Source organism: Rhipicephalus sanguineus, chromosome 6 (genome assembly GCF_013339695.2).
Source record: "Rhipicephalus sanguineus isolate Rsan-2018 chromosome 6, BIME_Rsan_1.4, whole genome shotgun sequence".
In the NCBI taxonomy this organism is placed as follows: Eukaryota; Metazoa; Arthropoda; class Arachnida; order Ixodida; family Ixodidae; genus Rhipicephalus; species Rhipicephalus sanguineus.
The window spans coordinates 91,680,711-91,708,398 of NC_051181.1; the positions used below are offsets into that span (position 1 = coordinate 91,680,711).

General features: G+C 44.7%; 1 long non-coding RNA gene across 1 annotated transcript in view; it reads right to left on the reverse strand.

Moving 5' to 3' along the window:
- Positions 1 to 733: 733 nt before the first annotated feature.
- Positions 734 to 27,688, reverse strand: part of LOC119395990 (uncharacterized) — a 44,018-nt gene continuing 17,063 nt past the window's right edge. The window contains exons 2-3 of the long non-coding RNA XR_005184369.1: positions 16,516 to 16,637; positions 734 to 847 (exon numbers count right to left, since the gene is read on the reverse strand). This is a non-coding gene — a long non-coding RNA (uncharacterized LOC119395990). The remainder of the gene's footprint in view (positions 848 to 16,515; positions 16,638 to 27,688) is intronic.

The window sequence follows — 27,688 nt, forward strand, 5'->3', positions numbered from 1 at the left end:
GTACAATTGCAGGAGTATTCGAGCGAAGAATAAAGCATACGAATGTTAAACGATAACTAATGACTATGCCTATTCCTTGCCCTGAAGTGTATTTGGATTAAGAGAGCTTATATACCGCCTAAGCCTAATTTTAGACAGTCTATACACTGTGTACATACGTTTTTGCAAGTGAGGAATGACACAACAGCCGTGGTGGCGGCATTTTCGATGGATGCGAAAATGATTGAGGCCCGTGTCCCTAAATTTAGGTGCACGTTAAAGAACCCCAGGTGGCTGAAATTTTCAGAGCCCTCGGCTACGGTGTCTCTCAAATTCATGTCGGGGTTTTGGGGCGTTCAACACACACAACTATTATTATTAGGAATAACACCAACAAGTATTATTATTACATTGTAATAAGGGCAGACATCAAATATTAGCCGGTGTTGAATGTAAGCGAGAATTGTTGTTGGCAATAGTTTGTCTTGGTAATATATATATACATTGATAACAGCATGTGAATCTCCTAGTTTGCACAAATAAGCGTTATTTGCCTCTTTCATCTCGGAAAACGTTTTGTGGGTCGCTGACTTAAACCAACTTCTTCGACCTCATGGCCCACATTCACAAAATTTCTTACGATAAATCTTGCTCGTAACACAATACTTCAGCTAATGTGGATGGTGGACATATCAATAGCAAAGCCTTTCGGCGAATGGAAAATAACACCTACGAAGAAGAAGTTTTGTTAGTTCGGCCCCAGTTTATTTACCTTTGATTGCTCGCATTGAAAGACTTGAGTACGGAAGGCATGGTAACGCTCTGTCACGCTTAATTTGTTTGCTTTCTGTGCTGTCGTTTGTGCTAACTGAAAATATAACAGTGAAAAGAAATGTTTATTCGTGTTAACGCAAGTGCGAGCGAACAAATAAAGTGGCGTGCACATACTTTCAGGCCTACAAAGCGCATAGTTTGTTTTCCGAAAATACTCAGCAAACAAGCGAAGTATCCTTGAGCTCCTTTCAGGCATTTAAAGAAGCGAACTCTGTGATTAGAAACTAGGGTTTGCTCATATAGTGCAAAGAAGCGAATGTCACGCAAGAACAAAGGCAACCAAGCACAAAGACGCGAACACACGAACAAAAAGGCCCCATGCCTAGACTGACACACATTATAAATAAAGATAAATGAAAAGTAGGATCCGATTACTGTGCACACTGGTAAAAAAGAAAGCATCGAGAAAATTACGACTGCGCAGGCTTAATAATTAAAAAAAAAATCACATGGACGGGAAGGTTTAACGAATGATAACGACAACCTTGCAGGAAGTGGCGGACATTTCCGAGAAAGCTCGGAAGTGCAACCTCTCAGAACGGTTGCGCAGTTCCTTTTTGCCATGAGACACTCTTCAGTTGAGCGAAATGCGTCCCCATGCTAGCACTAAACCTCATTATCGGCAAACGTTCTCGTAACGGCTAGAAGGTTAGAAGACCCGGGGAACTCGAACGCGGACCAAATTGAATGACCTCACCGTTTTTATCTCAATTTCTTGCCGTCTTGGACCTCTTTGTTGAAGTTTCTATTCGGATTGCTTTCAAACTCAAAACCTCGCCATTTGTTAGACGCGCCTGTTTTTATTATCCTCTTAACATTTGTTATATAGCGCAGGCGCTTAGAGCTTTGCGGCAGGAGTTCAACGTGAACAAGGTTCACAATCTTCACCCAACGCCGTATACTTTCTGAATGCCGTCAGTATAAAGATTGGAGCTAGTGCCGTTCCCGTTTTGTTTCTGGCGAAAGGCTTTCATTTGTTCCATTGCAGAGCCGGAGGAAAGAAACAAAACCAAAAATTTGTCGGCACGGCTTCTATAAACTCGCTCGGCTTTCTCTATTTCAGCCTTTCTACAGTTTGTTACTAATCAACATTCTAACACTAACTCTTCTCAAGTTCGCCCTATATGACGAACTCGACGAGACGTCTTCGCGCAGCTTACGTAGCTGATATTCAAAAATATTACATACAATAAAATTCAGTTGCAGGCGACTCGCGCAATTTCTCTCTTGGTGCCTTTCATAAATTATCATTGAACAGCATAACTAACGAGCATGAAAGAGGATGACAGTGTCTACGGTCACTCGCACAGTTTCTCTCCTGGTGCGCTTCATATCTTATCATTCAAAAGCATAACTAACGAGCATGAAAGAGGATGACAATGTCTACGGTCACTCGCACAGTTTCTCTCCTGGTGCGCTTCATATCTTATCATTCAAAAGCATAACTAACGAGCATGAAAGAGGATGGCAGTGTCTACGGTCGCTCGCGCAATTTCTCTCCTGGTGCCTTTCATAAATTATCATTCAACAGCATAACTAACGAGCATGAAAGAAAATGACAGTGTCTACGGTCACTCGCACAGTTTCTCTCCTGGTGCCCTTCATAACTTATCATTCAACAGCATAACGAACGAGCATGAAAGAGGATGGCAGTGTCTACGGTCGCTCGCGCAATTTCTCTCCTGGTGCCTTTCATAAATTATCATTCAACAGCATAACTAACGAGCATGAAAGAAAATGACAGTGTCTACGGTCACTTGCGCAATTTCTCTCCTGATGCCTTTCATAAATTATCATTCAACAGCATAACTCACAAGCATGAAAGAGGATGACAGTGTCTACGGTCACTCGCACAGTTTCTCTCCTGGTGTCCTTCATAACTTATCAGTCAAAAGCATAACTAACGAGCATGAAAGAGGATGACAGTGTCTACGGTCACTCGCGCAATTTCTCACCTGGTGCCTTTCACAAATTACAATTCACCAGCATAACTTACGAGCATGAAATAGGGTGACAGTGTCTACGGTCACTTGCGCAATTTCTCTATTGCTGCCTTTCATAAAATATCATTCCGCAGCATAACTAACGAGCATGAAAGAGGATGACAGTGTCTACGGTCACTCGCACAGTTTCTCTCCTGGTGCCCTTCATAACTTATCATTCAACAGCATAACGAACGAGCATGAAAGAGGATGGCAGTGTCTAAGGTCGCTCGCGCAATTTCTCTCCTGGTGCCTTTCATAAATTATCATTCAACAGCATAACTAACGAGCATGAAAGAAAATGACAGTGTCTACGGTCACTTGCGCAATTTCTCTCCTGATGCCTTTCATAAATTATCATTCAACAGCATAACTCACAAGCATGAAAGAGGATGACAGTGTCTACGGTCACTCGCACAGTTTCTCTCCTGGTGTCCTTCATAACTTATCATTCAAAAGCACAACTAACGAGCATGAAAGAGGATGACAGTGTCTACGGTCACTCGCGCAATTTCTCTCCTGGTGCTTTCCATAAATTATCATTCAAAAGCATAACTAACGAGCATGAAAGAGGATGAAAGTGTCTACGGTCACTCGCGCAATTTCTCTCCTGGTGCCGTTCATAAATTATCATTCCACAGCATAACTAACGAGCATGAAAGAGGGTGACAGTGTCTACGGTCACTCGCGCAATTTCTCTCCTGGTGCCGTTCATAAATTATCATTCCACAGCATAACTAACGAGCATGAAAGACGGCGACAGTGTCTACGGTCACTCGCGCAATTTCTCTCCTGGTGCTTTCCATAAATTATCATTCAAAAGCATAACTAACGAACATAAAAGAGGGTGACAGCGTCTACGGTCACTCGCGCAGTTTCTCTCCTGGTGCCTTTCATAACTTATCATTCAACAGCATAACTAACGAGCATGAAAGAGGATGAAAGTGTCTACGGTCACTCGCGCAATTTCTCTCCTGGTGCCGTTCATAAATTATCATTCCACAGCATAACTAACGAGCATGAAAGAGGATGACAGTGTCTACGGTCACTCACGCAGTTTCTCTCCTGGTGCCCTTCATAACTTATCATTCAACAGCATAACTAACGAGCATGAAAGAGGATGAAAGTGTCTACGGTCACTCGCGCAATTTCTCTCCTGGTGCCGTTCATAAATTATCATTCCACAGCATAACTAACGAGCATGAAAGAGGGTGACAGTGTCTACGGTCACTCGCGCAATTTCTCTCCTGGTGCTTTCCATAAATTATCATTCAAAAGCATAACTAACGAGCATGAAAGAGGGTGACAGTGTCTACGGTCACTCGCGCAATTTCGCTCCTGGTGCTTTCCATAATTTATCAATCAAAAGCATAACTAACGAGCATGAAAGAGGGTGACAGTGTTCACGGCCACTCGCGCAATTTCTTTCCTGGTGTCTTTCATAAATTATCATTCAGCAGCATAACTAACGAGCATGAAAGTGGATGACAGTGTCTACGGTCACTTGATAGGTAGGCTCTAGCCACTTTATTTAGTATTTCGAAATCTGCCTACTCTCAAAACCAATGCAACGGCAACTCTTTCTCCAAAACAAATTTAGGTACGACTACAGCTACACAATGCAGTGATGGTCTTCGTTGCGCATTGGGCGTTGAACCATGAACCATGACATTTTATCAAGCTTAGCTTCCAACCGAAGCGACGAACTTCTTTCAAAGTTTGGCTGTTGGTGTTTCCAAGTGGGGACCTTTAAAGACGTTCTGCACAGAGACTACGCGTGAAAAATTTTCGTGGTGTTTTTAAAGCACATTTTCTCAGTTATCTTGGTCAGTGCGCAGTCAATTGGTGATGCCTTTTTTCCATGGCGATCACTTTCCAATATTCATCATAAAATAGTGTAACACGCGCAAACACGGACCCGAAGGAAAAGGACAAGACAACTCTAACGCCGACTTTTAAGTTGCTCTCTTCTCTGGTGTCCATGTTTGCACACCCACCCACCTTATTTAGGCGAAAGCTTTAGATGCCTCATTAAACGAAAAAAAGCAACATCCGGCGTGGCGTCAACACCAGTGATGCAAAAAAAGTCATCCTCACGGGATCACGTCAACCAATGATGCCACCACGACGTCATCATGACCTGACTATGACCTCACGTAAGTGACCTCCTATTATGACGTCATCACATGAGAGTCGTCTGGTCAAAGGTGGGCTGATGCCGGAGGCACTACAAAGCCACATGAGGTGAATAAAGCTTCTAATGCCTCCGATCCCGAAGGCGGTGCAAGATCACGTTGGGTACATAAAACTTTCAGGTAGAGGGGGGACACAATATGGTCGACTGAGGAAACAAAGAAATGTCGTTCTTGTGTAGCGATTGGTGTAGTTCTAAGTACTGCGCAAATGTCGCTACACTACTGTGAATGCTGAGGAAGTGCGTAGCCCGGTCTCCCAGTGATTCCCGTTCGTAGAGTGCCCATTACCCCGTTTAATTAACCGCCGATGGCGTCAGTGTTTTAGGTAGGCATGTAAGGTTTCCCCGACTTCGCCAACTCGGTGTACGACATGCGCGCTCCTTTTGGCTGCGCTTTATCGAGTTGCCGCTTGTTACGGCAGTGTAGATACGTGTCGTCTGCAGCGAGTTCCATCAGGTTGCTTCCCCCTTCAGATGTAGCGACGAAGTGCAGCGAGGCGCCGGGGAAGGAGCAAGTGCTCGCTCGGTGAGGCAGTGGCGCCCTCTCTTACGCGAGTCTGCCGTCAGCCATATGTACCCGAAGCACTTTTGCAAGTTTAAGTTAATTATTACGATTACTTCTTGGTTATTTCTGTTAATTATGTTATTTTAGATCCTGTTCGTTTCCTTTAACACGGTTTTGAGCATTACTAGCCTTGTTTTAGGCCCGTATCGACCACTTGATTTTGAGCGTGACCATGCGACATGAGACACTGGATTGATGACAAGCCGGGCCCGTAAAGTGCTACGCACACAAAGGAACGCCTTCACGTTCAATTCGTCTTTCGTAAATACATAAGGGACCGTGTGACTTTTTTATGTTGAATCGGTACGACCTATTTCAACTCGCTTTTGTTCTTGGTATTAATTAAACGTTATTTACCCAGGCGACTAAATAAAGGTACCCTCCCTGCTGCGTTGTTTTAAATAATTATAGGTCTAGTCTTACGAACACTTTGACATTTTTCATTTCCGGGTATTCTGTGTTTATTCACACATTATCAGTTGAAATTTGGATATGTGGCTGTAAGGCGAGGGGTATATTTTCGAAGGAAGAGGGATTTCCAACGCTCCACTGAAGAGAACACATTGAAACCGACGCTGCTGTGCTAAGACAAACACGCCTGAATTTAAGCGCTTTTGGCCTAGAGTTGGAAATGCTATGACCTGAACTATTTTTCATATTGCTCTATAATGCTATTTATTAGACGCTCATATTTCTTTGAGCTATGCCTTATAGAGTCGACAATATTAATGAAGCTTGGCTATATAGGTTCTATTTACTAAAGGAAATGCACCTTCGTTGAATGTACGTGCAACTTCAGGATCGGAAGGGGTCTAAAGTATCGCATGAATCCTACAGGAACTAGCTGTTATTGATACGTCGCATACCATTTCAATTTGTTCCTATCACAAATATCGCTTCGTCCTTGTAGCAAAATTGTGAAGTTCTATTTCTTTTTCTTCACGTAAACAAAAGCTTTCTGGCTGTACTCTTGCCGTCGCCGTTCGAGTAGCCGCTATTCCCCGTTATTTGCCCGCGCGACGTGCTGTCTGAGCCGCGGCGTAACAATGGGACCCTTTCAAGTAGCCTCTGTGTTTGAACGAAAAAACGATAGCGTAGAGAATCAGAGAAACCGAATTGAAAAGAATATAACAAATTGTCATTGAGAAAAGCATGCGTACACATTTTCTGTATTTCTTTAGTTTCGGGGCTCGCGTTCGGAATGGTCCTGCGTGGCAGAGGTATCGGTGCCATTGTTCCGTTGGGCGATTTCCGCGTATCCTATTGCATGTCACCAGCTTCTGTTTATAAAACCCTCACGGGTCCTGACGCACTGCTGGCCGCAGTAAGAAACGAAGAGCCAACATATATTTGTAGAGTGCAGTACGAACATTGAGCAGCCAGAAGAAAGCGACGACAGAGCACCCTAGTCACTCGTGGCACCAGACTCTATACTTCTTTGCTCTTTTTGTGCTTGTTGATTGAACATGTGCTGCACATAGGAAGTGGGGGGAACAGATGTAAGCCCGTATATCAGCGGCCAAACCCAGAGACATTTCGCAGTAATACGCCATATTTGTTTCTGAAAAGGTTCACCTTGCCTATCTAAATTATCTTGCGTTTCGAGGGTCTCGGACTATACCGACTACCATTGCGCCGTCGTTGCCTGGTTTGTGTGTCTCTGTGTCAATCGTATCAGTGTGGACATTTCGCCGAAGCAAACCAGCGGTACTCAAAGGGCTTTCCCGTACTTTTTCTTAACACCGACCACACTACAGCGCTGAGGAACACTTCGCCAACTAAAATAGAATAAATTACACATGGTCATGACACTGAGAAGATTTAGAACGAGCTGTCCAATATTTACTGCCATCGGCGAGTGGAATACTTGCGTTCACTGGTGCAGTCACTACAATTTTTATGCGACAAGCATTCTTGATGTGTTTTGATGAGCATTCTTAGGTTAGTATTTGCGACCTAATCACTCTCTTCTCAGGCGAAGCTATGTCACGTAGAATGTTCTGAATGGTTAATGGCTACTGGTAATGTGCCACTGCACTGCGCACGTGTCGCCCGGTACTTACCAGTAGAGTCATGGTATACAGTGCTCTGTTGATAAGTATGAGTCGCTGATCAGTCAACATTTCTATTATCTCTTGCGAAATTTACGAGCTCCACATAAATCAGGCCGGATTTTCAAGTGAGGCTACAGCCATTGCTTCGAAAGCCTTGTCGAGGCAACGTTCATCAGTGCCCAAGCGACACTAAAAATACTTAGTTTGGGCCGAGTGCCAATCCCACCCCATGAATCACGGTATGCTAACAGCATGTGTACTCCTGAACAGCTATTTGTTACAGACACTTCGAACTTTCCTGCCTGTCTTCAAACGACATTCAACATATAAGCACTTTTGCGTTCAGAGTAGCAGACAATAGCCCCACTTTGCTACTGAAGTACTCACCATAGTAAATGATGAAGCCGAAATTACCTCGAAAGAGTTTATTACAAGAGCAGGTAACGTGTTACTTCCCCTTCTAAACACGATAGCTACCTGTGTATGTAGCATCGTTGAATCCTTAAATTATTCTGATTATGTTAGGATACCCTGCCATACAACATTACCTTTGCAGATTTATCCTATGAATAATCCGGGTGAGACACTTGTGCTGTTGCGAAAGCTGTGAAATGCATTCAAGTCCGTCTGGCTCCAGTCTTTTCTATGTGTGCACAACTACATTGTCATCAACTGTGCTGCCCTCTATACTTTCATCACTGTTCCGAACTCTATCGAACAATGAAGTTCCGTTCTTGTTCCGAACGAACTCCATTACGATTTCGTGGTTTTGTTCCAACTTCAGTTCAATCTACCATATTTCTCCCCTAAGTTAGTACAGTACCTTAGCAGACACGAAGACGGGGTATCCATGAGCATTTGGACTAACCATTGCTCTTAGTTACATCAGTCTTTTTCTGCAATACCATTGTCGCATTATTATTCTGTCGCGCTGCCATTGGGTGACGTCCTCGCTGCACGCACAAAGGGTAAACCTGTTTACCCAGCGCAGTTCGTGACGGCGCTCTGCTTGGTCACCAACCAAGGCACAATGCTACAAATGAAGCACACAGTAATGCGGGAAAGCAGCCAGACCCAGTCAAAGTCTCCACAAGCCATATTGCCTGAACTACGGTGCGCTACGTGTGCGTACTCTCATGGGCGCTACCTGTTCACTGCCTAGAGTATTCCTATCCAGCGCTGTCAAAGGGAATGCGTGCGAGAACCTTCCTTCTCTTCACAACGGCGCTCCGTATTTGGTGCACAGCTTACTCTTTGTGTCTATGAAACACCCAGAACGTGCTATGCTTTGTAATACAACGCCAGACGATGCTGTTTATCCTTATTCGGTGACTTTAGTTGTTCTCATGTACTATCCAAACTGCGCGCAAAGGAGCTTTTATTGCTTGTCATCGCGGCGGTATCATCATGTCTATTGAGCTCAGCTCACAGGCGCCTTGTTATTGTTAACTTATGTCTCCAGTGTCCAATTCGTATATCTTTGAAACCTTCAGAAATCTGTTTTGTTATCGTGTCGGTTATTCTTGCATCGCTAAACACTTTCGTATTTGTCTTGTGTCATGTTCTTTCTTTATTACAGTTTGTTTTATTTCACACAACTTGTTTATATATTCGCCTTCTTTCTTATTCGTTAATCGAGGAGGCAGTTTAACAGAACGGCGAGTACGTGTTAGTGGTTTGGTCTAAATAAATTCCTTAATAGAATCACTTTCATCATTTGGGGTTTTTCACATAATCTACTCAATTTTATGTAGAACCAACAGTAGCAGTCGTGATACCTTTGAAAAGTGCTACTGTTCCTTCAAACACTGTCAAATACTATGATCTGCCTTTAACAAGAGGTCCCGATACAGTCTTCGGCTTTGGGGCCTCCTTACATACACTGAACAAATGTAATTTTCCTGTATTTGTATTAAAAAAAATTGTGATTGCGATTCTCATCCACATCACGAGCACTAAACGTGCCAACTGGTTGGCTAAATACTTCGCCACGTACATCACACAAATCACCAAATATTTAGACACGGCTGGTGTCATGGTTAAGGCAGAATTGAAAGGGCGGATGTATGCCCCTAGAAATTAAAAATGCGATATTTGTCATTCATTAATTTATTCTTCGTATCTCAGATAAATATATAGTTGAATATCGCACTCGGCATATTCCGGCGATTGTTTCTTCTGAATAATCGTCCGCTCTTACGTCACAAACCCTCTGTCGTAGTTCTATAAGTTGTGCCTTACTTTCACGCGACACCGTCTCCTATTCAACGTGTGTTCTGCGAGCGAAGTATGGAGTATTAGCCAAATAGGCCCAACTCTTATTCTACACTAATTCTACATTCGGCTGGTCGTTAGCGAGCGCTAAAAAGCGCTCTCTATTGCGAAGTGCATCACATGCAGCTCGTCGCAATTAAACGCTCTAAATGCATTCGACTGGTTCGGTGCGCCAAGCTCCACCTCCAACTTCGGAGCGTGACCGATATTTGCTGACATTATGAAACCGTTAAGCGCACAAAGACGGGAACAAGAAGACGACACACAGAGCGCTACTTCCAACTGATGTTTATTGCAACACAAAAACGCCATATATGTAGTCTCTTCACTCAGAATTGGCTACTGCGCATGTTTGAGAGCTGAGCTATCAGCTTCTGTAAAAAGAACCTTTTTAAGGTTCTTTTTACATCTTTTATACTGTTTTACCTTCTCACGACCTCTATTTTCATACCGTTTTTACCTTTTGACGACTTCCATTGTTTAGCCGCATCTGTTTTTCATTCCTGTTCATTTATGCTGGCCAGCATTTGTAATACCCTTGTTCATTTTTGGTACATCACCTTTTCACCCTGTTGGTTTTGCCTTTATGATTCTTGTTAAAGAAATGCTTGGTGTGATTCAAGTGCTCTTTCTGTGCCGCCCAGTTACCATGCGCGCGCTAACAAAGCCTGTTATCGTTAGCGAAAAAAAAAAGAAAAAAGAAAAAAAGGGAGAGAGGAGAGTGTAGGAATAAGAGAGAAGCTGATAGCTCAGCTCTCAAACATGCGCAGTAGCCATTTCTGAGTGAAGAGACGACATATATGGCGTTTTTGTGTTGCAATAAACATCAGTTGGAAGTAGCGCTCTGTGTGTCGTCTTCTTGTTCCCGTCTTTGTGCGCTTAACGGTTTCATAATGTCAGTGTACCAACTAGCTCGGACCCAGCCTCTTATTCGATATTTGCTTCCGTGACTCATCCTGCTTTCATTCTGGCGTGACGTCAGCCGTGGGTGCATGACGGTGCACCGGGGCATATTGTTTATTCCCAACAGAAGACGCAATGACGTATATCTTCTGGCCGTCTTCGGTTGTCTTGTGTGCGGCTGCATGTTCGGCTCAGGCACGCTTTCTCCGTCTCGTGTAAAGAGAGGGCTCCGCATTATGTCAATCCGAGTTAGAGCGCGGCACAGTTCCCAGCCGCATCTGCGGTAATACTCGTATATCATTAACAGATCATTATCAGTGTCGGCACCTAGAAACCCACGTGACTTCCCCAAAGACGCCCTTATTACTGATTACAGTGAACAACGGTCGCTGGTAACATATTTAACACAAAACAAACAATGACAAAGTGACTGACTTGGCGCTCTCAATTGCAGTCATGACATACCAGCTAGCACAATGCACCGCTATTTCATATAGACGCCCTGGAAAAGCACGTTTCACACTGACGTGATAAAATTAGTCGTATTTGGGTCGTCTTTTAGTACTACAAGAAAAAGCCCTCATTTTTCGCGGGCACCCTTACTTTCTTTAACACAGCGCACCCGGTAATTCCTCTTCATCAACGGAGAGCGTGTTATCAGCTTGGTATACATTTCTGACAGAAGAGTGACGAGCGCTGTGTTTTCAAGAATGGACACGCCGGCAATCCAAGCGGCGGTTATCGTTCTAGGACAGAAACTCCCCAAATTGCGTACATATAAGCAATAATGTGTGAATAATTTGTGGAATTTAACGTACCAGGGCCATGAGATGATTATGAGGCACGCTGCAGTCGAGGGCTTCAAAAATTTTCACCATGTGGTGCTCTGCATATAGGGCAGTGAAATGGCACAGTAAAGGGGCTTTTAGCGTTTCGCCTCCATCGGAATGCGACCACCGTGACCGGAATCGAGACCTCCACTTTCGGGTCGTAAGCCGAGTCCCGTAACTATTACACCACCGGGGGGGCACAGCGTAAAAGGAGTGAAGGCTACTTTGCTAGAATGCACGTTAACACAAACGAAATTGTGCAGCCGTTAAATATGGAGCTAGGATTGATGTTCTGCGAATGTAAAAGGTTGTGCGAATGCAAAAGCTATTCCGGATCAAACGTTAGGCTTAAGTACCTAACTGTATTAATTGTGCTACCTGTATCGGTTATTGTGCAGTTCAACGCCATCAATCTAGCGAAACAGCCTTGAGGTCATTCACACACACACACACACACACACACACACACACACACACACACACACACACACACACACACACACACACACACACACACACACACACACACACACACACACACACACACACACACACACACACACACACACACACACACACACACACACACACACACACACACACACACACACACACACACACACACACACACACTGATTTCAGACGTATCTAATTAGGTCGAGAACAACTCAAGTGGAGCTAATGTTTATCTCGGGGCTCCTTCTCGTTCTCGTCTTGTCAGTCGTACTTTCTCGCGTCGATTAGATATTTCTCAATTTAGTAATCCGCAACATGCCTCTCATCCCTAATAATCAAGTTCTTACCTCTCTACAGGAGGAACGGGATTCATAGGAATAATACAAGGAAAGAAAATGGATACATCAAATGACAATGAGTGCACGTGTATGACGATGCACATGTGGCCATAGCAGTCGATCCCGCATCGTTGACTTATTTGCGGTATAAAATAGATATACGAAAGCGTCCCACGTTGTCTTGAAGGAATTAAATTGTGCCGAGATATTACCCCTAGAGAAATGCCCGGAATACAACCAACCCCAATGCATAACCTTCATAGATTACGAGAAGGCATTTGATTCGGCGGAGACATCAGCAGTCATGCAGTCACTGCGGAATCAGGGCATCGACGAAGCCTATATAGACATAATGTAAGAAATCTGCAGCGGATCCACAGCCACTATAGTCCTGCATAAAGAAAGCGACACAATCCCAATAAAGAAGGGCGTACGGCAGAGAGACACGATCTCTCCAATGCTATTCACCGCGTGTTTACAGGAAGTTTGAGGGCCCTAGATTGGGAAGAATTAGGGATAAGAGTTAATTGAGAGTATCTCAGTAACTTGCGATTCGCTGATGACATTGCATTGATGAGTAACGCGGGAGACGAATTCGAGCTCATGTTTCCTGAACTGGATACGGAAAGTAGAAGAGCAGGTCTGGAAATTAATATGCATAAAACTAATGTAATGTGGAACCATCTTGGCAGAGAACAGCGCTTTGCAATAGGTGGCGAGACACTGGAAGTTGTAAAGGAGTACGTCTACTTAGGACAGGTAGTAACCGCGGAGCCGAACCATGAGAGTGAAATAACTAGAAGAATAAGGATGGGATGGGGCTCATTCGGCAAGCATTATCAAATCATGAATGATAGTCTACCACTATCGCTCAAGTGGAAGGTATATAACAGCTGCATCTTACCGGTGCTTACCTACGGAGCAGAAACCTGGAGACTTACAAAGAGGGTTCAACTTAAATTGAGGACGACGCAGCGAGCGATGGAAAGGAAAATGATAGGTGTAACCTTAAGAGACAGGAAGAGAGCAGAGTGGGCCAGGGAACAAACGGGGGTTAAGGATATCATAGTTGAAATCAAGAAGAAGAAACCGGTTATCCGGTTATCCACCGGTTATCCCGCCGGTTATCACCGGTTATCCCACCGGTTATCCCGCCGGACCACCGGTTATCCCGCCGACGTAGCACGTCGGCGGGATAACCAGTGGTCATTAAGGGTAACTGACTGGATTCCAAGAGGGAGGCAGAAGGGGGAGGCAGAAAATTAGGTGGGCAGATGAGATTTAGAAGTTTATAGGTATAACGTGGCAGCAGAAAGCACAGGACCGGGTTGATTGGCGGAACATGGGAGAGGCCTTTGCCCTGCAGTGGGCGTAGACAGACGATGATGATGATGATGATTACCCCTAGTATTCATTAATTTGCATATACTGATACAAGAAGTTGACGGAATGCCGAGGCAGCGCTGAAATAATGTGTGGGTCCAAACCATTACGCGGATGTGAAAACGCTCGTGCATTAGCTTAAAAAGTGTTGTGTCTAGGCAGCATTCGCAGTGGTCGCGCGTGATAAATAGTCGTACATATGCCCATTTCTATAAAATGTAAGCTTCAGGTAGACATGAACATCACTTCTCATTCGTTACACTATCCAGAAGAACGATTGTCTAAACGTTCAGAATAATAATATTTCGAATAAAATACTGATCAAATGGCCAACACAAGGAATCAAAATTGCAATTATGCGCACATCGTACACAAATATACTTTTCCTTCGTGTGAATCAAGCTAGCGTTGCACAGTACGATGTCCACGTAGCTTGGCACTGATCGCGTTTGCGTTTGGCAATAAGTCAGACATGCCTTCATCGATTGAAAAACGTAAGCGAACACAGATTACCAGAATAGAAAGCGGAAACTTTCCAGCGGATGTGACCTCTACAGCATACGAAAAGTTCACTCGAGCAATAGTATAGGAGAAGGGCAGGGAATATACCACAGTACATTCTGAAAAAAAAATTAACAAAGAGTTTTGCCATTATGCTGTATGTTCCCGCGATGTCACATGAACTAAAGAAACGTGGCCGGCGGATACGCTACATAGGAACATACACAAAGGCGGCCATATCGAATTTCCTAATCAAATGCATATCAGCGCTGGGAGCTTTTTACTGTACAGCGGCGTTGGACCGATTAGTAAAAATAGTTTTTTTTCCATTTGTGAGAGAACATTCAAATAGTGTACGTTGTAAGCAAGATTGCCGCATGAAACGTAAGTGTTTTTACGCAAATTACAAAGTAAGTGCGAACTTTCAAGGATTGCTCAATGACCAGCACGTTTCTGACTACGCAGCAGTTACAAATATTGCAATTCATGCACATAATGCTGTCCTCAGGCAAACAGCACGGATTTTTAGATATACAGCTAGCTAAAACAATTTTGGTGTTTACAAAGATGCAAAGAAAGTCATATTTACGTATTAGTCAGCGCGGAGTGCATAGCGAATCAGCGTAGTTTTTCATAGCTGTGGTATTAGGCAGCGTTTACGAAAATCGTCCTATCAGTCTTGCATGTAAGTTTTCCACCCAAAAAAGGTTCATGGGAAATAAAACTACATGGACGGGCATTTCGGCTATATCTTAGCGTCGGTGTGTATTTTTGAATGCTGGAAGGCTAAAAGGTATGCCAGCGGGCTAAATATAGATGCTTGCGATTCCGATTACTGAGCCAGGTACAGCGGTAAAAACGATATACATCACAATTATTCTGATTTCTTGTTTTAATATTACTACAGACAACCATCAGATACCTCTGACCGGCTAAACGAAATTTAATTGCTACAGTCAGCAGATGTTTACTTTCGTTTAAATGCAGAATATCTTACGAAAACACGCGCTTCAGTTGCTGGGAAAAACGATTTGAACGTTCTTAGATAATTGGATAGAAACGGCGAAGCCCTTTATTCCATTTCAGATAGCATATTCCGAAGTACAAGTGGTGGGCTGGCCGTTCTGCTGATCGAACATAAAATGCCTAATCACAGCTGTCCCTTTCGTATCCACTTGGGCCTTGAATCCTTAAGTAATGTACACATGTAGTCAGCGGACGTTTTCGGCAAGCACCTTTCCGTTAAGGGATTATAAATTACTTAAAGCGTAAAACATAGACCTATGTATTAAAGCGTAAGTAATTTGTTTCAGCAGACGTATTGTGTTTATATGTCTCAGCCGAACATAAATAGTTTCCTGGAATACAAGAAAGCGTTTTTACAGGCGCTCCTTTGTGGCAGGGGGTCAACCACCACCTCACTATAATTGCGGCTTTAGCCCAAAGATGGGAAAAACTGGTTATAGATCTAACGAGACGCTCGCTCTGTCTTTTCCTAATTGTTTGTACAGCTTTAGTGATGTTTATCTTATCATGTGATGATATTTAATAGTCAAGTGAACCTCAATATCGTCTAGAGAAACAAACTCGTCAGATTTGAAACGTGCTGTACGTTATTTATTTTAGAGAGAAAACATATAGGAGTGCCGAGTAATAGGATAGTAATAGGATACCGTAATGTAAAGCATATGATTTGAAATAAGAAAAGCACGTGAGCACGAACGTGGGAATGCTCGCCCTGCAGAATCGAGAAACCAGCAGCCGCAGCAGTTTGCGAAGCCAGCACTGAGCGTATTCGGGCGAACAGCGTCCGAGGAGAGACGACTGCGAATATGGCGCCTTCTTGTGACAAATGCAAGAACAAAGAACGGCAAGTGGTGCGATTCCTTCCCCACTCAGCATTTCATCATTCCTGCTGCCGGACCCAGGCCGGTCATCACTCCCTGCTAGAGACTCTTCAGAGCAAGCACTCAGAATACTTGTTATATCTGCCGCCTCTCCCCTGACATCTACTTTGTCGCCATCTACTGTAACGAGAAGCTCCCGAAGTAAGTTATGTCCAAATAGGTATAGAACAAGGAGAAAGTATAGGAGTAATACAAATAAAGAGAAGCGAGCCAGAGTGCAAGTCTACCGAGATAACAACGTGGCTCTACCGAGGGGTTGCGCCATGAGTGAGTGTAGGAGAACTGGCAGCGGTAAAATTCAGTGTAGATACGTACTGTAGAAACCGCAACAGTAATCCGTTTGTAAAGTGTCTCTCGCTTTTGTAGAAACGTTTTCGCATGCTTGTAATTTAGGTAATGTTTTCGTCGGCGTACCGAACACAAACCTCTCCATCCTGCTGAAAGAAGAAAAAAAAAGCCAGGTCATTTTCATTTGAATATTCTGTCTCAAAAACGTTGCGGTTTTACTCTTCCAGTACGAGTAATAGTAATGACACGACTCTCGTTTATGTTTCAATAACATTAAACATATTGTGAACATCCTCATTTTATGTTAGCGGTTGTTAGCAGTCATTACGCTCTCGCTTGATAGTGAGCTGTCAGCAACATCATCGGCATCAACATCATTCTCAGCCTATTTTATGTCCAGTGCAGGATGAAGGGATCCCTCACGTGCATTATGTCGTCCCGAAGTGATTTGTACCTTACTGAGGCGTATAGGTACTCTGCACACTTCCAGGTGGCGCTGCTGTCTGCAATCAGAAAGCTCTTCCAGACAATAGCTCTTTTGTCTGTTAGAGTGCGCGACAGATGCATCATCCACGTGAGCTAGGTCCGGTAGCCATTGTGAAAACAAAAAACGTGGTAGTAACCATAACGTCAGAGTTACTCGTGCTACGAGACCTCGCCGCATTTCTTTCGCGATGCTAACGTGAACATGCTATAGTTTCTGTTTGCAGCAGTGCATTAAGTGCTACTTCGGTCGCCATTAACAAGATGTTTCTAAATCACTGACAGATGCTTTTTTGAACGCACAAACAAAACAAGACAGTGCAGCAAATAGTTGAGGAATTTAATTGCAGTTGCCCACAATACACTACAGTTCTTGTCTAGAGGAAGCAGTTTCCTGCTAATACAATGCCACTGTCACAGGTCAGTGAAATTACACCTTGCTGCTGTCACTCGGCATATTTTCCCAGCTAAACTCCAACTCATGCACAATTTACGGAAGTGAATGATGTGTTCCTTCATCGCGGAAAGGATTTCCAGAATTCATAGGCCTGAACAACAAAAAGGTGAAGCGAGAACAACATTCGATGCGGCCTCAGCATCAAATGTTGCTTCGCAAAACACCGTAGTTCATCGTGCATACAAGTAACTGGCTGGGATAGTGACCAACGGCACATATTGAGAAATCTGAGCTCTGCTTCATCTGTAAGCAGCAATGGGACGGCGGCCTCCAAGGCGTCACCCATGTCATTATGAGCACAAGGCCATATGCATGCGTTTGCCTATCCCAATATGTGCTAAAACAATTACGCACTTGCAATGCCGAGGAAGCACATTAACTAGCTTAGATGGCGGTTTCAACGGCCGAGTACCATTTAGTGATCGTCCATATTCGAACGTACTTTCATCAACTTCAGGCATACTGCGACCTGTCTGCTAAAAAAAGGCACATTAAGCCATGTTGCTATCAGAACCAATTCAACAAGATCATCTAGGATGTCTAAATTTTGTCCATTTAACACAGCGTACCATCCACAGCTCAGCCTGGCAGCAAGTATATCGATGAAGTAAATGGAAAATCCGTCTTCTTTTATAGCCTCCTTAGTTATGCATCGCGTACTGCCACGCGCACTTATTTCTTTTATTTTAATGTGATCGGCCTTCACCCACAAAAACATGTTACCACGCCGCGTTACAGGCAGCGCCGCAATGTTTGGAAACTTCGCGATTGTTTCAGGATGTTCTGTTAATTAAGATTACGTGCAGACTACGAGTAACCGAGTTCATTATAGAGATAACGCGAGCACCAGCGATAATGCTGGAAGATTCGATAATGCATCTATAAAAGACGACGCATTGCACAGACGAGCAGAATACCAGCGATCGACATGCGTGCTCGCCGTTATTGTTGTACAATGAGTGCTGCTTGCACTTCAAGTATTTCTCTGGGCGCAAATTAGCCGAATAAAAGTTTTCCTCTTTGCCAGCTTCAGTTTTTCGTTATTCACAGTCACAACCACGTGACAACGCTTGCGCATCACCACAGTCTCTCTGCCCTTTTCAATGACGCTTCACAACCGCTCATAGATGAAACCCAGGAACGCACCCACAATCTCGGCAATGAATGCCCAGGTGGCCAGACACTGCCGAGGAAACGCTGTAAGCGTGTTCTTTGAGACGCTCATCAAGACACCGGCCAGATTGTGGGTCCGTTCCTGAGTTTCATCTATGTGCGGTTGTGAAGCGTCTTAGGGACCAGCTTGCACGTGAAATACTGAAGGCCTTGGAAATGGCTAAGCTGTGTGACGCATGCGTGAGCAGAACTTCAGTTGCATTGTCAGGAAAGGAGGTTGGTTTTTCTGTCAGAATGACTGCATGCGCAATGAGCTTCCTTTTGGCGATGCTTCTCTTAATGTTTTGTATTTCAACTTGTCATGTTTTGTTTCTTCTTTTCGTTTTTAACTGCGCAGGTATATAATGCGTGGTTTGGCGAATAAAATTTTGTTGTAAGTCAGCGCTGTTTTTTGTGTCCTTCTCTGCCTGGTCCTTTTTCTTTAGCGCTGTTTCCCTCCAATTTTACTTTCACTGTTTTGTATTGCACATTCCACTTTCTAACTCACTTTTACTCATTACAATCGAACGTATTGTGTATAGTGATGTGCTTCAAAATAACCGAATGGCACTGAAAAACGTAGGAGTATACTGCGCAATGGATCGTGCTAGTACATGATAATAAGGCGCCGCCACTATATAACGTATTGCTGCCCCAGAAACTTGTGAACGGCAAGAACATTTAAAAGCTTTCCACTTAATATCAGGTTGCGTAATAGTTGGGCTTCACTACGTTTCATAACATAAATACTCGAATTCCTAACATCAGCTCAAAATTTCCTCCAAATATTCACAGTCTTTTTTCACAAACTCAATAAAAGCAATAAGTGAACACTGCTCAGCCACTATCATCTAAAGGCGCTATCCATCACAGTACAGGCCGTGAACATTTTGAGCTTGATCGCCAGCACCTTGTTAAACGGAGTTACCATCTTCTTACAGAGTTCCCTACGGTAGACTTAAGGTGGTACTTAAATTTCGATCTTTATTCATCGTGCATTTTCAAAAAGTTCTTTTAATTCGCCTCGATTTATTGTTCTTCATAGTCCTGATAGCTTTCAGGAAGCTTAGTTCTAATTTTTTTTTGCCTTTGCCGACACGAACATTTCTCCTTTTCCTGCTCGCATCCGCCGTGATAGATCGCCTCCCCATGGCAACGTATTCAGCTGACGCCTCAGTCTCAACAACACCGTGTGTACTTGACACGTTTTCTCAGATGCGAAAGCCATGTTACGGAATCATCTAGTCCCTGTCATTACAATTATGACAGTGACTACAAGAGCTTCACAAGCGAGCCTATTACTAACAGCACACTGATAGTACGAGCAGTCTTGTTAGGGTTCTTCATAAGAAGGTACTGCGATTGTGCTGTCCGTGTGTTGTCATTCGAAGGCTATCTTTCCTCGGACCGCAAGTCTATGGGAGACCTATACCAGAACAACTTAGATGGCAAAATTTCATCATATGCAGCGCTGCAGTAGTAAACACGATGGGGTGAATTAGGTCCACCTAAATTTCATGTACAATTTATCAATCCGCCTTTCATCATTACACGAAAGAGCACATGGTTAGCCCAATTCGAAACAGTGCAACAAATAAATGCACTACTCGTGCTGTCAAACTTGCACTGAAACAGGAAGCGGTATGAGCCTTTGGACAGAAGATGAAGAAGCACGAGAGCCGGGGCAGGAAAGAAAAGGAGGATGAAGTTGGAAATAAAGCAGATTAAGATGGACGCCAGTTCCATACTGAAGCTTTAATGCTGTTCCGTTATTTTAAGTAGTAACACTACATTATTTTGGCGCAGCCGGCCATCGAAGCCATCATGTGGGTGACGTTCTTCATTGACGAGACCTCCGAAGAGAAGATCATCTTTTCGAAGTACCAAGTTCAAGACGAAGCAGCGGTAGACCTACCTCGGGAGCTCAGCTCGGAAGAACTCGTGAACCTGGTTGTGGAAAAGGCAGCCGTGGACACCACTGAACTACGACGGACAGGTGCTGTGAAAGTGAACTTGCATGTGGCGACCTTCAACGACCTAGTTCTTGAACCAGCGCGTCGAAAAGACTCAGTATCACGGTCTTCGACGGAAGAGGTGAGCCTCGTTTTGAAAGCTCTTCAGCTGCAACAGGAACAGATTGTTCAACAAAACTAAATAATGACATCTCTTATAAGCTCTCTGAACGCTGAGAAACCGATGCCTAAATTCGTAGAACCTGATGCCTTCGACGGTGTGTCTTCAAGTCCAGAAAGTTGGCTTGATTTCTATGAATATGCCGCTGGAAAAAACAAGTGGCTCTCTGATGAGGCTAAAATCACCAACATGCGCGTTTACTTGAGAGGTGCTGCGCGAAAGTGGTATGAAATATGCATTCTGGAAGACAGTGACGACTCTTGGAGCCAGTGGAGGAAAAAGTTTTTGACTGCATTCCGAAGCAATCCAGTACAAAGATGGAACACGGCGCTTAATTTCAAGTCTGAGCAAAGCTCCCTTGTCGAGTACTTCTTTGAGAAACGCCGTGATTTAATCCTGGATGAGCCTTTGCTTCCATCTATGGCCGTAGTTGCCTTAATAATGCATGGATTGCATACTGAAGTGTTGAAGCAAGTGCAAATACTGTCACCAAAAAACTCTAGATGACCTCCTCGCGTGTCTTCAGAACATACCATCAGCTTCGGAAACAAGGATAACCGCCAAGTCAAGCAGCTGTTTCAGTCGGAGTAAAGCGGATTGGTCAAGCCGCGCTCAGCGAGAACCGAGCCACCTCGCAAGTAGCACGGATAACTTGCCCTGGCGCGTTCCAAGACGTCGAGTGAATAATAACGACACTGAAGCTCAGGAGTATTCGACAGAAAAAAACTAACAAACGAGGGTGATCAGTCCCACCCGATGACCCCAAATGATACTGTTTATTTAGGTTGCTCTAGCCTACTTCACATTCCCGTCAAAGTAGGAAACAAACATATGATGGCTCTGGTAGACAGCGGTGCTTCTGTGTCCATTAAAAATGCCAAGCTGGTGGATGCAAGTCGCTTGCATAGTGGAAGTATCCTACGGGTACAAGGCTATGATGGAAAAGTAACGTTGCATGATCAGTGGGCCTTTGTAACCATCGAGTTCCAGGGTCAGAAAATAGAGAGCGAAGTGTTGGTGATAGAGAGGGTGACGTACGACTTTTTGCTATCAAGACCAGATATAAAGAAACTAAAGATCAACGTGTACTGGGACGATGTGGTTCTAGTCGATGGAGTAGCAAGGAACGAGACAAATCAGGGTAGACAAGATAATCTGCGAGTTGTCAAGTGAGCGGAGGATATCCCAACGACCTACCCTGAACTTGTATGCATAGGAAGCTATCCTCAGGCGATGAAGTCACACAAGGTTCCTTTCGAACTCGCTGACAAGACCGTCATCCGAAAAGCAGCTTACAATATGTCAAGGGAGCGAAAGATGTGGCTCAAGAAAGACTTCCAGGAGATGCTAGATGCTGATATCATACGACCTTCGGTATCACCCTTCGCTTCTCCCATAACGATCGCACCGAAAGAAGACGGAACCTTCAGATTATGCACCGACTACAGGGTTCTCAATCGTCAGACAGAACTCATACCATTTCCTATGCCCAAGATCGACACAATTATAGATGAGACCGGTGGTTGCCGACATTTTTCCCGCATCGATTTAATGCAAAGGTTTCTGGCAGATTCCACTAACCGAAGAAACAAAAATGTACACCGCTTTTATCACGCCATTCGATCTCTACGAGTATAACCGGCTTCCTTTCGGTTGGAAAAACTCGCCAGCGTGGTTCCAGAAGATCATGAACGACGTCCCAAAGCCATTCCTTGGTGTTTTTTGTAATGTGTACATAAACGACATTGTAATCTTCTCCAAAACAGAGGCTGAGCATCAGGACCATCTGTCTCAGGTGTTAAACGCCTTGAGCTTGGCTCATCTCAAGGTTAATTTTAATAAGAGTGCATTCTTTCAACAAAAAGTTGTGTTTCTTGGAAGAGTCTTCGATGGGAACACCAAAAGCACAAAACAAGAGTCCGTCGAGAAGATCTCCCAGTTGAAGAAACCATATGACGTCCATTCACTGCGTGTGTTTTTGGGATTGGCAGGACATTTCCGATCTTTCATAAAGGACTTTGCTGTCAAAACTAGATGCCTCACGCGCTTAACGCAGAAAGAGGTTCCCTTTGAATGGAGTTACGAATGTGAGAGAGTCTACCGTGACTTGGTGCACAGAATTTCTTCTGACCCAGTTCTGCGCATACCAGACTTCACTTTACCCTTTGAATTGAACACTGACGCCTCACATTATGGGACTGGTGCAGTGTTCTATCAAAAATGTATTGAAGCACCCGGCCGAGAAAAGCGACACGTAGTAGGTTACTACAGTTACACCTTCAAGCCGTCTGAAATAAACTACACTACTACGGAAAAGGAAGCACTGGCTGTTTTGAAGGCCGTTGACTACTTCCGCACGTACCTGGAAGGTACGAAGTTCACTTTGTTCACCGATCACCAGGCACTCACTCATCTCTTGAATATGACCCAAACTAAAGGACGTATTGCCAGATGGGTGAATTACTTGCAGCAATTTGACTTCACCATCTCGCACCGACCAGGACCGCTTTTAACCGATGCAGATGCTCTATCAAGATTGATGGTACAAAACAACACAGAACAATCCGAAGAAATCAATGAAGTGAAGCTGTGCGAAGGCTCAGAACAACTGGTTTTTACTGAAGGTCGGTATCAAGTCCCACCAACTCTTGTTTCCCGAGTGCTGTACTTGTACCACGATAGTCCAGAATCTGGAGGACACGACGGATTTTGGCGTACCTACAACAAGTTGGTCAAGAGGTTTACGTGGCCTCACATGAACAAAGGCGTCAGTCAGTACGTTCGTTCATGCCATGTGTGTCAAGTACACAAAGTCAAGTATAAACAGCCTACGGACACCATGATACTACCTTGCCACTCGAACGTGCCTTTTAAAGTAGTTCACCTAGATTTCGCCGAACTTAATAAGAAACGGGAAGGAGTCAGAAACACGCAAGCTTTTCTTCTGGCCATAGATGAATGCACCGGGATGGTCGCGGTACGAGCAGGAAAAGAAGATGCAAATAGAGTCATAACCCTTCTCGAAAGAGACATGTTTAGAACTACGCGGACAATCGTATGTGATAACGGCCCCGCGTTCAAGAGTGAAAAGCTAGCAAGATTGGCTCGAGATCACAATGTGTCGATCAAGTTCTGTGCGCCATACCATCCTGCGGCGAATGGGCTTGCAGAACGTGCCATACGGGACGTGAAACAGTACATCAAGATGTACGATAGTTTTCCTGGTGGATGGAAATGTTCTTTAGAAGCAGCCGTAAAACATCATAACAGATCCTACACAAGTGGCTTTGGGTGCAGTCCACAGTACGCTTCTACAGGAGAAACCCCTATTCTGCAGGCAGACCGTGAGTTGGGACTCTTGGAAAACCTCAAGATTGTCGAGGAGAGGCAACAAAAATCACAGGAGGAGAGGTACCAAAAACGAATGAAAAAGAATTTCGACAAGAGGCATCGAGCAGACATGCCAGACATTCAAGTCACCGACCTCGTACTAGTGAGGAAATGAATAAGAGATTCCAGTGCCAAATTTTACGGTCCTTACTCTGTGACCAAGACAGCCACCCAGAACGGAATTTTGAAGACTGTCTGGTACACTGGTGAACGTGGATCAGTTGAATGTGCTTCAATTGGGAATGTCTTCAAGTATCACCCCAGGAGGGGTAATTAAAAGAAAGCGGGAAGCGTGAAGCGGTATGAGCCTTTGGACAGAAGATGAAGAAGCACGAGAGCCGGGGCAGGAAAGAAAAGGAGGATGAATTTTGAAATAAAGCAGATAAACCACTCAAGTCTTGGCCAATCCCCCACAGTGGGTGTGAGCCAAAGTTGCAGGTGAACAAGAACAAGAACAGATTAAGATGGACGCCAGTTCCATACTGAAGCTTTAATGCTGCTCCGTTCTTTTAAGTAGGAACATTACTAGACATGTCTGAAATATTCGCCGGAAATTTGTGTGCGCTTCTGTAGTTGCCCCGTACTGTCACGATGAAGTGGGTGCAATGAGTTGTTCAGCTCGGTGAGATGCGTGCATAGGATTTTTTGAGCGTGATCATGTAGTCGGCCGTTGCCCATAGGACCGGAACCAGCCAAGCCTCAGGGAGTGTTGTAAATATAGGCAACTATTTCTCTGAATGAGCGGAATGAGCGCAGGATTTATGTTAGTCCCTAGACGCGTAAAGAGTTTCTAAATGACACGATATTGAGATTGCATGGACGATGTCTAAATAAAATGTCAGTTGGCTGCAGTATCTGCTAATCTCGCACGCAGGTTTGAAGGCATGGTACATAAGTACAAGAAAAAGGCAGATTCAGTGATTGTTATGACAGACATGACGACGATAACCTCAAATACCTCCATTAAAATCAGAAAAGTGGTGGGGTCTTTATTGCATGTGTTTAAGTGCATCGCGAAGATTGTGCTGTGTGGGGAGTGTATAGCCGGCTTCTGGGAACTTCTGATGAATGCGGAACAGAGAGCTTAACGTGCTTTACTTTTGTTTCGTGTTGTTGTGCGCAGTCAAAATGCTTGTAAAATTGATTGTGAGCGGAAGCGCAAGGTCCACGAGTGTGCGACACGCAGGTTCGAAACAGTAATACGAAGCAACTCCAGTTTTCTGAACACACTCAACGTATATTTCTGCATGGGGTCAGTAAAATAGAGGATAGCTTTTGAAGTAATTTACGAGCTCGAAAGTAGATTGCTGTCATGAACAGGATACAGATGCATGTAAACAGATGAAAACACATTCGCTTTACTGAACAAGTAAATAAAGCAAGCTGGAATAATGAAAAGGCAGAGTGCGTTATGTTGAAGGAAGCAGCACAGAATGAAAACCAGGTCACTGTTCCACCATATACACCCGCGCAAAATGAAAGAATGCCCGATTCACTTATAACTATACTCATGCGCTGTAACCTATTAGAAAGCTCTAATTTTGGCGACAGAAGAAAACCATTCGCCTAAGCTTAAGAGGCACTGCTCTTATGGGTTCGTAGCTAAACCAAAAACACGTTTGTTGAACCGCTGGTTAAGGATAGTTTAAGGAAGCTGCGAGCTGAACGGATCATTTCCACTTGCAACTGCTTAACGCAAAGCTCCTTAAGAAGTCCAGGGAGTTATGAATGTGAAGGCATGCATAATCATTCGCACTTCAGTGCGCCTGGAAGAGGTCGTCGCATATGAAATGGACGCTTGATATATGTTTATTCGGGGTTCAGGGAACGGTACAAATAATAAATGGAAGGCACAAAAGGCAACTACATAATTTGAAAACGGTCACTATAGACAACTTTTCACTATGCTGGATAACAATATAAAGTCTGGCACACCAACCAAAATTTCACAATTTAACTGATGCAAAAGAAATCCAAACTGAAAGAAACACCTGTTTATTGGACTGCATAGAATACGCTGCGATATCAATTATCAAAGGCCGGTAAGTAGTTAAGACTGGCTAAAAATCGAGCACTGTCACTACGTCACTTCCTTCTATTGTGAGGGCGTTCATCCGCACACTTATTCGCACACTGATTAGAAACGTTTAGTTGAGCCACTTGGACAGTGACTCTAATTAAAATAAAAAATTAGGCATCCCATCATTAAGCATCCTCAATATACATGTGTGACTGTGAACTTCAGCTTTCAAGGTCAAGTACTGGCGAATGCATAAGCGTCCACAGGTTTTCTTTGGTTTCGCCCTCATGGAAATGCAACCCCCGTAGGCGCAAATTGAACCCGCGCTCTCAAGCAACATTTCCAGGTTCCACAAGTTTAGCAGAGGGACACCTTACCTACTGAGCTACCACGGTTTTTCTGAGCTGGATGTGCAGGCGGAGGGAGCCGTACGTCTTGATTGTGGAGCGGTTTGCCGTACTGAGTTCGAAAGAGGTAGGCGGACGAGGACCTTGAAGATGGGATCGCGGGTAGCAGCAAATGTCGGAACCGCTATCAACAAGGAACCGCTGCTTCATGATTTGGTCTGTGACGAAGATGCGACGCCCTCCGGGTTGGCAGCTTGCGGCCGTCTCTACGAGCTGCCGTTGGCGTTTTCCGAATGCCCAGCGGAGCAGGGTGGTCGACATTGCCGGGCTCTGTCCCCGAAGCGTCGGTGGTAGTAACACAGGCCGTTGTTGTCGGGTTGCCGCGACGCAGTGGTGTTACGGTCACGGCTTTGCGAGTGGCGGCGCTGGTGCATCGGAAGACGTTCACCAAGGCGTTGTTGAATGGAGGCGAGCTGTCGATTGATGTCGTCGATACGACCTGCAAGTTCTGCGGTGTTTAGCGGTGCGGCGACGGCCTCGATGGTGGGCGACAACTGCGGTAAGTAGACCTCGATGACTCGATCAGCGATCTCTGCAAGTTCGTCGAGAGGTAGCCGAACTTGAGCCTGCAGAATTGCCTGGACGTGCGGCGGGAGTCGTTGGAGCCAAAGCGCTCGCAGGAAGGAATCCTGGACTTGCATGTTGCCCGCGAGCGCACGTATATGGCGCAGGAGCTGCGAATGTTTGCGTCCAGCAAGCTCTGTGGACTGAAGTTGTCGTATCTTCTGTTCTTATGAGAGCCACAGGCGGCGGATAAATTCAGTCTTGAGGTGTTGATAGAGGTTGGCCGTTGGTGGGTTGACAAGGATATCCCGGACCTCGCTGGCATAACGTGCGTCCAGGTGGGCGATGACGTAACCGTAGCGGGTCCGGTCTTGCGTTATGCGCGCCAGGGAGAACTGGGCCTCGACCTGGGCGAACCAGACCTCAGGCGATTCCACCCAAAACGGCGGGAGCTTGACAGCGACACGCCAGGTATCGTATGAGGCAGCGTGCGGGATGCCTTCTGTGGGAGCTCTGACGCCCTCAGCGGAGCCGGCAGGCACTGCCTCAGTTGTGGAGGCGTTGCGGGAATGCTGCTGTTCCTGGGTCTGCCGCTCCTGTGGAAGTTGCTGGCGCATAGCGGTGAGGGCTTCTGGGTCGGCCATGGCGGTGTGG